At 46.3% G+C, this 11,313-nt stretch overlaps 1 non-coding gene and 1 pseudogene across 1 annotated transcript; both read left to right on the top strand.

Moving 5' to 3' along the window:
* Positions 1 to 10,008: 10,008 nt before the first annotated feature.
* On the top strand, positions 10,009 to 10,081 carry Trnap-agg (transfer RNA proline (anticodon AGG)). Its single transcript has one exon. It is a non-coding gene; the product is annotated as a tRNA-Pro (tRNA).
* A 179-nt stretch (positions 10,082 to 10,260) lies between these two features.
* Positions 10,261 to 11,313, top strand: LOC119459183 (uncharacterized; annotated as a pseudogene).

An 11,313-nucleotide genomic window follows, 5' to 3' on the forward strand; every position in this document is an offset into this window, starting at 1 on the left:
GGGCACTCTGGAAACTTAACTCTGAGCTCCTAAATGATCAGGAATTTATCAATCGTGTGCGTATGGCCCTAACAACTTGTTTTTCTAAAGACTTGCCATTATTTGCTGCTTGGGAACTCTTTAAGCAAGAGGTTCGCACAGTGGCTATAGAAATTGGGTCGGTGAAATCATTTTATAGAAAGAATGAAGAAAAAATGCTTCTCAAGAGCCTAAGTAACATTTACGAGATGGAATGCGAAATGCCAGGCACTTACATAGAAGATATGAAAAATATTAAATGTGAGTTACAAAAGTATGACGCACTGCGTTACCGAGGTGCGCGAGTTCGATCTCGAAACAGTCGTGCTTTGCACTCTGAACAGCCAACACGTCAAGCTTTACTTGATGAGCGACGTCACGGTACTTCAAAAGTAATTTCGGAAATCTACTCCAAAGGTAGTCTTGTAACAAATACGAATGACATAATTTCACAATTTGAAAGTTACTACAATGCTTTGTTCAGTGCACCTCCCGAAGATCATGATGCAAAAGTCTTAGAGAGTTTCGTGTCTCTAGTAAAACCTTTAAAGAATGAGGAGTGTGCATTCATCAGTGGTACTGTTACCATTCAAGAAATTGAGCAAGCTATTGATCAGCTGCCTTTATCGAAAACCCCCGGCCCTGATGGACTTTCAAGCGAATTTTACAAAGCGTTCAAAGGGATTATCAGTTCCATATTATTGGATATATTTATTACAAGTTTAGAGGTGGACGCCCTTCCGAAATCTTTTTGCAAAAGCCACACAGTTTTAATCCCAAGAAAGCTCAGATAAGGAAAAACTGCGTTCTGTTGAAAGCTACAGACCAATCACGTTGTCAAACGTTGATTACAAAATCTTTGCAAAAGTTTTATCTAATAGATCACAATTTGCGATGTCGATTCTCATTGCTTCCCATCAGACGTGCGGAATTAGAGGTCGATCGATTCAGACCAATATACATATCGCCCGTACACTTCTTGAGTACTTTTACGGTTCCACTGAGCAGCTTGCAATGCTCCAAGTAGACCTTGCTAAAGCTTTTTGTCATGAGCCACAAAATGAAGAAAGAAAGAAAAAGAAAAAGCATAAGAAGAGAACAAGAAGACACGTGGAGTCAATGACAGAAATAAAGAGAGAAGTTAGAAAATAAGAGAGTCTCACTAAAAGGAATACAACATGAAAGCAAAAGAAGAAGCGCAAAAGTGCACGCGCAGCTACGTGGCCAACGGGATAAGGGACACGTAGCCTAAGAGAGCAGCCCAGCTACGCTCTGGGACGCAGGCAGGCAGAAGGAGCTGGAGGCCTAACAGGACGGGTGAATCGCGGAGACGGCGGCAACCCAATGGAAGCTGTGCGTCAGCTGCCGCGGCCACGACCCGCGAGCTGAGCGAACGCCCCATCGGAAGCCGCAGCTACGGGCTTACGGCGCTGCTTCCCGGATTCCCTGCGGCTACGATCCGCAGGCTTGCGGAGTTGACCGGGCGCTCCAGGCGCGCAGGTCACCCCACCATCCTGACCTCCTGACCAGCTCAACCGAGGGCCGAACGTCGGAATCAGCGACGCCGACTTTACGACGCATCAGCGGGCCCAACAACGTGTCGTCGGAAGCAGCGACGACGACGTCACGTGGCCACGTCAAGGGACTTAATGTAAATATTTTGAACTGTTTAATACGTCGTGTGCGAGGACTTAAGATAGTATTTGTAATTAACAAGTTTTGTACATAGTTTGTTGTATGTTAGGGTTTAGATATTAGTTTGATAACGCGTGTTTTCTTAATATTTGTATTTTAACACGAAAGTGTTTTATGCCGGGGTCCACCAAGACTTCACTGACGTATTTCCGTCACGGAAATACGTCATAGAACATAATACAAAGAAAGAAACCAGAAGAAAAAGTTCCACAAACATGCAAAATTTGGAAATCGAACCCACGACCTCTCGGTCCGCGACGGTAGATCGCCGAGCGTTTAACCCATTGCGCCACAAACGCACTTGCAGAGAGCTACACAGACGCGCCTTATATATCTAACACTCCTCCGTGTACCCGCGCTCTTGCTCGGGGCGGTGCCGCCGCCTACGAGCAGAAAAGAGAAGTACTGCATTATGACACTAACGCGCACCGACAGTGAACGCTTCGGTGGTCTCAGCACTACGACGCCTCGATGCCAGCATTCGAAGGGACGCTGGCATCAAGAAGCACTACCAACGCCACCTAGGTGGCGTTGGTAGGTGGCGTTCACCGTACTCAGCACAGCGGAGCGTGGCCTCCGCAATTAGCTCTGAAAATGTTTCTGAAGTTGATCGCGGAGGCTGCAATTACGACGCGCTGTACGCGCTGATTTGACTCGGTGTCGATTCAGTTACGTGCTTTGTCTTGCGCGTTGTATTAGTGTGTCAGTTACGTGCTTCGTCTTTCGCGTTGTGCTAGCGTGTGCAGCGTAGTGCAGCTTCCATATGCACGACGGTTGCTCATGGTCATCGACGTTGGTAGTCGTGATGGAGGAGACGTGCCACCAGGCGTCAGCGTGGGTGCATCAACGCCTAAGGGCGCTTTAGCCACAAAACACCAATAGACATTATATATCAATGTGCAATAAACATTACACTACTTCTGTGAAGACACGTTTCACTTTCGTGTTCTATACCGATTCCTATATAAGAGGGATCAACCACATTTGTTTTTCTTGTGTTCATGTCCCATAAAGGCTTTTCTTAACCCAAACGTTCCTTGCGTCGTGTTTACCACCCTGAGACCATGACAAAATATTGGCGAGCTTGCCAGGATTTATTTCCTGAATACTCGGTCTCACACTTCGCAGGAATATGGATTATGAGAAGCTGTTGGGGGTAGCCAGTTCTCTGGGACTTAGCCGCGAAGAATCGCTTAGCCTTTTTGATAGAGCACAAAAAGAAGCTCTAGAAGCATGCGAAGCGGGAAAAGAAATTTTGTTGTTGAAGTTCCGTTTGGCCGATGTGTCTGTCGAAAGAGATGACGCGGACAGATCGTAGGATTCTTCGGAAATAGAGCCGCAAAGAACAAAGACAATTTGTCCACGAAAGTTAATGGCTCCATTTGACGATAAGCGAGATGACCTTGATGCATATCTACATCGTTTTGAAAGGATTGCTTTAGGACAAGGCTGGGAGCGATCTGAGTGGGCGACAGCACTTAGTTTGTGTTTAGTTGGCGAAGCGTTGAACGTGTTCGGAAGAATGCCAGCATCTGAGTCAATGGACTACGACAAAGTCAAGAAAGCATTATTGCAGAGATTCAGGCTAACTGCAGAAGGATTCCGTGAAAAATTCCGGAGTAGTAAACGAGAGAAGTCAGAGACTGGTAAACAGTTTGCTTGCCATTTAACAAATTATTTTGATAGATGGATGGAAATGGCAAACACAGAGAAGACGTACGAAGGAGTCAGGGAGCGCATTGTGATTGAGCAGTTCTTGACTTGTAGCTCAAAACTCAATGTTTTTCTTAAAGAACGTTCATTGAAACGTCTAGATGATTTCGCTGAATCTGCTGACCAATTTCTGGAAGTGCAAGGCTTGAGGAATTTAGGTGAAATCGAAGGAGAGACTCGTAAAAGAGACGATGATGTAACCCAAGTTAGGCAAGGTGCGGTACCTAAGGTACTTAGATGTTTCCTGTGCAACCGCGTCGGTCATCGTGCAGTCGATTGTCGTGTAGGAGGGAACCGACCACAGGCGCATATCATTTGTCAGCACTGCAAGAGACGAGGACACCGCACAGAAGACTGCAGGCTACAGAACCGAGAAAAGGCAGCAGGCGTGGTTTTGTTAAATGGTGGAAAGGCAGCATCATCGCAAGAATCGATCAAGGATACCCAGGATACACATGATACGTCGAAAACCATGCTCCCGGACAACCAGGACGCTTTCGAGAAGAAAAGATATCATTGGGTCTTCCTGTAGTTGATGGAGAGATCAACGGCATACGAGTCTCAGTTCTTCGAGATAGTGGGACCAACACGGCCTTGGTGAGACGGAGTTTGATTCGAGAGCAAGAACTAACAGGAGAAACAGCGGCGGTTATCATGGTTGACAGCTCGGTTAGGCATTTACCTGAGGCCAGAATTCAAGTTTCTACTCCCTACTACTCCCGATGGCTGATAGTGAAGTGTGTAGATAAGCCACTATATGATTTAATATTGGGCAATCTACCAGGGGTAAGAAGCGTCGATGACCCAGATATCAAGTGGAAGAGCAGCTGCACCCACACGGGAAAAGCGAAAGAAAAACAGCAGGAGCGTGATCCTAACATGACGACACAAAGAATTAAGACTACGGAGAATAGTCCAGCAGTGTCGTCGGCGATATCCACAAGATCAAGTACGCAGCAAACATTGAGGGCACTGAAGATACCTACAACCGAAGTACTTGCTGTGACGCCAACAGAATTTGCAGAAATGCAAAAAAAGAATGATTCACTACAAGCCTGCTTTGAGAATGAAGGAGAGTCTGGCTACAAATAAAAGAGGAAGAACCATTTTTGAATTCCAGAAGAAAAATGGGTTGTTGTACAGAAGATGCAAGTTTACTTCGGGCAGAGAAGTGATGCAGTTGGTGGTTCCTAAACCACTACGACGGACGGTCTTGAATTTGGGACACGACAGCATCATCGCCGGGCACCAAGGCATAAAACGAACGGTGGCAAGGATCACAGAAGAATTCTTCTGGCCAGGACTACAAAGCGAGGTAAAACGATATGTAAAATCCTGTGACATTTGCCAGCGGACGATTCCGAAAGGACGAGTGAAACGAGTTCCACTTGGGAATATGCCTACCATTGACATGCCATTTCAGAGAGTAGCGATAGACATCGTAGGTCCAATAAAGCCGGTATCAGCAAAAGGAAACCGCTATGTTCTCACGATGGTCGATATGGCGACAAGATATCCAGAAGCCATCGCATTAAAAGGCATAGATTCAATTCAGGTTGCCGAGGCTCTAATAGAGATGTTCTCTCGGTATGGTCTGCCCCGAGAAATCCTTAGTGACCGGGGATCCAACTTCACATCTAACCTAATGAAGGAGTTCAACAGGTTGCTCTCGATAAAGCAGTTGCTCACAACGCCGTATCATCCTATGGCGAATGGCCTGGTAGAAAGATTTAATGGCACATTGAAGAACATGATAAAGAAGATGTGTCAAGAAAGACCTACGGATTGGGACCGTTACCTACCAGCATTATTGTTTGCATACAGAGAAGTGCCACAAGCAAGTCTCAATTTTTCACTGTTCGAGATGTTGTATGGACGCGCGGTTAGAGGTCCGTTAACTATCCTCAAGGAGGTATGGGCAAATGAAGGACTCGACACCGAAGTCAAAACAACATACACCTACGTGTTGGAACTTCGAGAGAAGCTGGAAGAAACGTGCAAGTTAGCACATCGTAGTTTGGAGGAAGCCAAAGAATGCTATAAGACCTATTACAACAAGAAGGCGGTGACAAGACGACTCAATCCAGGAGACAAAGCTCTTATCCTTCTACCCAGTGATGGAAACAAACTGTTGATGCAGTGGAAGGGACCATTCGAGGTAATCCAGAAAAGGAACGAGATGCATTACGAACTCCTGGTGAATGATTCTAAAAAAGTATTTCACATCAACATGTTAAAGAAATATGAAGAGAGACCTAATTCGCAAGAATCCGAACTTGTCAACATGGTAGTCACAGAAGAGAAAGAAGACTTGGAAGTACACACCTACAACTACAAGAAAACCATGGGGCTAGAAAAAAGCAGTCATTAATCCATGTCTGGACGGAGAAGAAGCAGCAGAGTTAAAATCATTATTGCAAAAGTATGAGAAGTTATTCTCAGGCCTCCCAGGAAGAACAAATGTGATTGAGTGCAAGTTAGAATGCACCACGGACACACCAGTGTACGTCGAACAATACCCATTGCCACTGGTGGTTCAAGAGTCTATCGAGAAGGAAGTTGACGAGATGTTACGTCAAGACATCATTGAGAGGTCTACATCAGCTTACAACGCACCTCTGGTCGTTGTGAAGAAACCAGACGGCTCTAATAGGCTTTGTGTAGACTTCAGGAGGTTAAACAGCGTATTAGTGTCTGACTCTGAGCCAATACCAAGAGTGGACGTTGTTTTTGCAAAGGTGGCAAGAAAAAAGTTCTTTTCAAAGCTTGACTTAGCGAAAGGTTCTGGCAAATACCCATGGAGAAGACATCCAAAGAAAAGACGGCATTTTCAAGTACAAATGGGCTATTTCAATTCAAGTACATGCCATTTGGACTAAAGACAGCCGCTGCAGTATTTACGAAACTCATGAGAAGAGTACTTCACGGTCTGAAAAACGTAGAACATAATATTGACAATATTTTGGTGGCAACAGACACTTGGGAAGAGCACCTGGAAGCATTAGAAGGATTATTTTATAGATTACAGGAAGCCAAGCTGACCATCAAGCCAACGAAGTGTGAATTTGGTTTTCATGCGGTGTCATTTTTGGGACACAAGTTAGGCATGGGACGCATTTCAACGAAAGAGGAAATACTAGAGAAGATTCAAGAAGCAAACCCACCGAAGAACAAGAAAGAAGTACAGTTTTTTCTGGGATTGACGGGATTTTACAGGGACTTCATTCCACATTATGCGGAGATAGCTGATCCTTTGGTGGAATTAACAAAGAAAGGTGCAAGCAATATAGTGAAATGGGCAAAAGCGCAACAGGACACATTTGAAACACTCAAGCAGCACATGGCCAATCCTCCCATTCTGGTGGCGCCCAACTTAGAAAGCGAAATAGTTTTGCGCACAGATGCTTCAGAGAAAGCGCTTGGGGCGGTGTTGCTGCAAGAAAACGACAATGTATTACATCCGGTATTCTATGCAAACAAACGATTGCTCGAAAGGGAAAGGCACTACTCGACTGTGGAAAAAGAATGTTTAGCTCTTGTATGGGCAGCCAAACGGTTTGACATATACCTGTATGGAAAACATTTTAGGGTGCAGACAGATCACCAACCCCTTGAGTTCCTAAATAAAGCAAAGTTGACTAATTCCAGAGTGATGAGATGGAGCCTTGCCCTTCAAGAATATAGTTTCCACGTGGAATACATCAAGGGAAGAGAAAATGTTGGAGCAGATTTTATGAGTAGAACTTCATAGTACATAGCGTGACAAGTGTTATTAAGGGTTTACCCTAGCAGTGTTGTGGTTTAGGAGTATTGGACAATGACTGTTTTGTGTGCAATGGTGATCTCGACGATGTGTACAGTGCAGTGAATTAGTGAAGTGAAGTGAAGTGGTGTGCGGGGAAGGTACCCAGTGGTGCAAATGACAAAAATGGTGAAAGCCATCAAGGGCTAATGCTACAACGACGTGTGAAGACGGCGGATATATCCAGTACAAGGAAGAAGCAGTTTTTTCACATGGAAAAACTCTTGAAGGTGGGCATATGTCATGAGCCACAAAATGAAGAAAGAAAGAAAAAGAAAAAGCATAAGAAGAGAACAAGAAGACACGTGGAGTCGATGACAGAAATAAAGAAAGAAGTTAGAAAATAAGAGAGTCTCACTAAAAGGAATACAACATGAAAGCAAAAGAAGAAGCGCAAAAGTGCACGCGCAGCTACGTGGCCAATGGGATAAGGGACACGTAGCCGAAGAGAGCAGCCCAGCTACGCTCTGGGACGCAGGCAGGCAGAAGGAGCTGGAGGCCTAACAGGACGGGTGAATCGCGGAGACGGCGGCAACCCAATGGAAGCTGTGCGTCAGCTGCCGCGGCCACGACCCGCGAGCTGAGCGAACGCCCCATCGGAAGCCGCAGCTACGGGCTTACGGCGCTGCTTCCCGGATTCCCTGCGGCTACGATCTGCAGGCTTGCGGAGTTGACCGGGCGCTCCAGGCGCGCAGGTCACCCCACCATCCTGACCTCCTGACCAGCTCAACCGAGGGCCGAACGTCGGAATCAGCGACGCCGACTCTACGACGCATCAGCGGGCCCAACAAATTGTCGTCGGAAGCAGCGACGACGACGTGACGTGGCCACGTCAAGGGACTTAATGTAAATATTTTGAACTGTTTAATACGTCGTGTGCGAGGACTTAAGATAGTATTTGTAATTAACCAGTTTTGTATATAGTTTGTTGTATGTTAGGGTTTAGATATTAGTTTGATAACGCGTGTTTTCTTAATATTTGTATTTTTCTTGTGTTCATGTCCCATAAAGGCTTTTCTTAACCCAAACGTTCCTTGCGTCGTGTTTTCCACCCTGAGACCGTGACACTTTTGATCGAGTCAGTCATTCCTATTTATTTTCTCTTCTGGAACACGCCAATATTGGCTCCATTGTGCTTAAAGGAGTTAGGCTTTGCTACACACATTGTTCTACTCGTTTATTTATTAATTGACATCTCTCCAAACCCGTTGCTATCTGCTCTTCGGTCAAACAAGGATGCCCGATGTCCCCACTACTCTTCGCCCTTTACCTGGAACCACTATGCTTAAGCGTAATTCAGTCAAGTTCCATCCATGGCTTCAACATACTGGGTAATGAGGTTAAAGTGTTAGCTTACGCAGATGATCTAGCGTTCTTCTGCACAGATAAGCCTAGTGTTGAAAAGGTTCTAGCTACAATAGAGAAATTTGGCAGCGTATCAGGAGCACAAATGAACTCCTCGAAAAGCTTAGGCTTATGGTTCGGCTCCTGGAGTTATAAGCCAGAACAGTTTGCAGGCATTAAGTGGACTCATGTTCCGCCAACGTATCTTGGCGTGCCGCTAGACGCATATAAATTAAGCGCGCACTATTGGAAAGAACGGGTTTCAGCCTTGCAAAGTTACACTCAGACATTCCTTCCATACCGACTTTCTATTTTCGGAATGGCTGAAGCCTGCAATAAGTTTTTAGCAACTAAAATTTACTACGTATTGCAAGTTATTCACTGTGCCAGGCTCTACATCCAACGCTTTCACCGAATTTTGCAACTTTCATATGGTCTTCCACTTTCGAGCCCATGAGGAGAGACAATGTTTTTAGACCAGTTAGTGAGGGTGGGCTCGGCTTAGTGCATCTTTACGTGCGGCAAACAGTGTCCCGTTTCTTCTTTTTTCGCGATCCTTCACATCCTATAATTCTGTCATTCATGCAAGTCACACTTGTTGATGCTTTACCTGATTTAGTTGTTTCTTCAAATTTTCTTAGCCTTTATGCTTGTTGGGGTTCATGCAGGAGGTTTATTTGGCGGTTCGTTTCCTGACAGTTCGGTTTTCTACTGAATACTTGTACTCCGTGTCACGTAAAAAGTTATACAAAGATTTACTGTCCATGCTTTTTTCCGCCTCCATTTTACCGATCACTATACATTGAATGGCCAGGCCACGATGTACTAAAGCTAGTTCGTAAAATGTATATATCCCCATGCTGCAAAACATTCTTTTACGAACTTCAAAGTGAAACTTTACCGGAAAAAACATGGCTACAGAAAAAGGGTACATTTGTGACTTCTGTTAATTGTCGTCTTTGTGATTTTCCAGAGACAATTGAACACTGTTTTATTGGCTGCAAAGATGCCATTCTATTTTGGGACATCCTCCAACGGACTCGAAAGAAAGACCTTGAAATCAACCCCCATACAGTGCGATATCTACTGCCGACCCATGATGACAGTGTACCTTTCGACGTGTTCTTTCTCATGGGAATGCAGTCTGTGGAAGACGCGAATGATGGACCGCAATGCCGAACCGGTTGTACCCACAAGAGTAAATTTCATCCAGATGACTGTGCACCTAAAGAATGTTTATGATGGACTTGATGTTCGACCGGACTGGTACCCCATTTTGGTGAGGTGCTTAGCCTTACCACCCTTTTAAAGCGGAACAGTGCTTCTTCTGTTGTTCTGTGTGTGACTCATTGTACCCACCTTTCTATGACTATGCACAATTAGTGAATTTTTTATTGGATGACATGTTAATGAAATACCAGGAAAGAAAAAAAAGTGGCTCGTTGGTCTAGGGGTATGATTCTCGCTTAGGGTGCGAGAGGTCCCTGGGTTCAAATCCCGGACGAGCCCGTTTCTGTTTTTCTTTTTTGGCACAGATAACGGCACTGCACCGTGGTGAGCGCTCTCTTAGATAAGTTTCTGCTCCACCAGCCTCGACGACAGGTTTCATAACAAGCGTAAGGCGGCTCTTCTTTGTTGTTGCAGCACGGCACTGAAAACGGTGATCAGTGCGTTACTTTCTCACACATAAGCAACGGTGGCTCGTTGGTCTAGGATTCCACTTCCGGCCGCGAAAGCCTACGGACGTGTGTATCATGTGCTCCCAAGGAGCGGTGGTTGCGGCTACTAACAGCCGCGGTAACAGGATGGACGGAACGGATGCCGAAGGATACGAAGTTATTTAGCCTACACTGCCTTCAGGTCGTAGTGTTTTCAACACTTTATTTTTGCATGCGGATGTTCGTGCGAGGCCCTACCGAGTCGAACATTTCCGGGATACGTTGGCACGTCTGGAATTGCTCCCCGACGTGATAGCGTTGGGGGCTTATCAGATGAGCCACGTGTGGGCGGTGACCTTCAAGAGCACAGAGGGCATGAAGAAAGCTTTGGCTTGTGGCGAAATGAAAGTGAAGGGCCAACGATGTTTGGTTATCGACCCGACGAACCAGGACGTACGCCTCCAGCTTCATTGGCTTCTGTTTAACGTGGCGGACGAAGATGTACGTGTAGCGCTTGCCCCGTACGGGAAAGTGACCGACGTCTCTAAGGAAAAGTGGAGGGTTCAAGGAATCCAGGACAAGGGGTCGACGACGCGCCTCGTGCGCCTCAAGCTCCATAATGGAATTAAGGTAGACGACCTTCCACACCAGCTGCGCGTCGCCGGTGACATGGCCCTCCTTGTCGCGCCGGGAAGAGCGCCACTATGCCTGCGGTGTCATAGCAAGGGCCATATCCGACGTGAGTGCCGAGTTCCTCGCTGCACGCACTGTCGGCGTTTTGGACACGAAGAAAGTGAGTGCGTGAAGACGTACGCAAGTGTCCCAGGGCCAGTTGGAGGAGATGACACCGCAGAACTCATCATGGACGAGGCCGACGCTGAGGAAGCCGCAAGCGAAGCCACGCCGAAGGTCGAGGCGCATGATGCGGCAACGTTAGCCCCTCCCGACAAGCTGCAGGATACAAGCACCAACGACGAAAGCCCAAAAGTGACCGACACAGTAGGTGAAGCCACGGGCGCCGTCAAAGTGCACGACGTCCCAGCGCAGTCACCGTCATGCGAAGAGCCGGCCGTCATGACGTAA

This window comes from Dermacentor silvarum, chromosome 7, assembly GCF_013339745.2.
Source record: "Dermacentor silvarum isolate Dsil-2018 chromosome 7, BIME_Dsil_1.4, whole genome shotgun sequence".
In the NCBI taxonomy this organism is placed as follows: domain Eukaryota; kingdom Metazoa; phylum Arthropoda; class Arachnida; order Ixodida; family Ixodidae; genus Dermacentor; species Dermacentor silvarum.